Source organism: Dipodomys ordii, unplaced genomic scaffold (genome assembly GCF_000151885.1).
Source record: "Dipodomys ordii isolate 6190 unplaced genomic scaffold, Dord_2.0 Scaffold470, whole genome shotgun sequence".
Lineage (NCBI taxonomy): Eukaryota > Metazoa > Chordata > Mammalia > Rodentia > Heteromyidae > Dipodomys > Dipodomys ordii.
Window position 1 is genome coordinate 1 of NW_012267686.1, and position 2,014 is coordinate 2,014.

The following is a 2,014-nucleotide window of genomic DNA, read 5'->3' on the forward strand; positions in this document are numbered from 1 at the left end:
CCCATGTAATTGTAACCCCTCTGTACAGTATGTTCACAAATAAAATAAAATTAACTTTAAAAAAAAATCTAATAACAACAGATGCTAGAGGGGATGGGTCCCAAAGGGAACCCTACAGCGTTGTTGGTGGGAGTGTAAATTTGTTCAACTACTTTGGAAAGCAGTATGGAGGTTCCTCAAAAGACTCCTCATGGAGCTCCACTATGATCCAGCAATCCCACTATTGGGAATTTACCCAAAGGATCACAAACAAGGCTATACTAAAGCTACCAGCACAACTATGTTTCTCACAGCATTATTTATGATAGCTAAGTTATGTAACCAACCCAGATGCCCCTCAGTAGATGAACAGATCAAGAAAATGTGATATGTTTCTGTTTGTGTGGAATTCTATGCCTCCATTAGAAAAAATGACACTGCCGCATTTGTTAGGTTTGGTTCTCCTAATAAACTTTCTTCTGTCTGAACCACAATGGTGGTTTCCTTTCAGCAACCCTTACATTTGGTGCCAAGTGTCAGGAGGGGATAGTGTCAGGAGTCCCTGCATTCTCCCCACTTCTCTTTCCAAGGATCAATCTTTCTCTTGGCTGCCTCTCCTCAAACCCAAACTGCTGAAAAAACCCTATGTCAAACCTCTCACCTTTACCATTGCTGGTGTGCATTCACTACACCATCTCCTGTCTATATCTGGTGATTAACCCCTGTCTACAGGCCCTATGTGTTCCCCTAACTCTCTTTTCATGTGATGCCACCCCCAGATGGATCCTGTTCGCCTTTTAGGCACTCTCTTCACATTTCAGGGACTCATGAATCAAGAATTTGACTCTCAGCTGGACAGACCTTTGGTGGACTGGGACGCCTTCCACCTGTTGCCTCCTTCTCTGTGTCCTTATGGACCCACTCCATGTCCTTGCAGATCCCCCTACACCCTCACAGACCCCTCCTCTGTCCTTACAAACTCCTCCCCTCTACATCCTTACAGATTCCTCTCTCTACATCGTTACAGACACTGCCCTGGACGGCCTCATCGGTCTTATCCTTCTGCCATTAGTAGAGCCTCTAGTAATTTTCCCCTTATTTTGCTGTTCTGTCCCTGCCTCATAAGACTTCTTTCAGATTTCATCAATTGCTTTTCTTAGCTGCTCCACCAAAAGGCCCTTGTTGTCATTCACGTCCAGGTTCTCCTTCCTCACTCAGCTCTGCCTGCAAGTTACCCAGAGGCCCTTGAGCCACAGCAGCCAGGCCTCTGACAAAGTGGAGCACAGAGACACTTCTCCTGCTGCAACCTAAACTCCTAAACCTAAATCTTCTAAACCTAACAGAGTCTCCACCATTCCAGGGACTCTGACTCCACTATCCACTTTTCAGATTTCATCCAAAGATGAATATGCACGTTTACCACCAAGGAACTGTTGCTGCTACCTTCTCCTGGACTAGACAACACCTCTGCCTTTTACCCCCTTGCCATCAGGAAGTAGCCAGAGAGAATAGATGCCTCTCTATAACTTCTATCAAAAGGCTGGAATGTTAGGTCTGTCTGGGAGAACAGCACCCTTCTCCCCACTCTTTGTGAAGGACAGCACTTAGCCTTACCAGAAATCACCTACCCAAAACAGAATCATGGAATCACTTGAAACTGTTCATCACCTGACTGTCAATTACCTGACTATGAGTCAGCAAAAGGAACTCATCCTCTAAGGTCACTTCTGCATACCTCCTCCTTCCCTTCCCCTATATAATCTCTCTCTCTGCCATCATTCACGCTGCTGTGCACTACTAGGTATACTCTCCATGCTACTCATTATGCACTGCGTTGTACCTGGATCTTGAGTGTGATCCAGCACGCCTCCATCTGATGAAGGTGCAGGCTGGTGGTTTGGCTTTCCTGATAAACTCTCTTCTGCCTGAACTGCGTGGTGGCCTCCTTTCAGCAACCCTTAACACTCTTTAGTACATAAAAACCATTATCACAATAACCAAGACTTATCTGGCTCAACAGGTCAAAGGAAAAAAG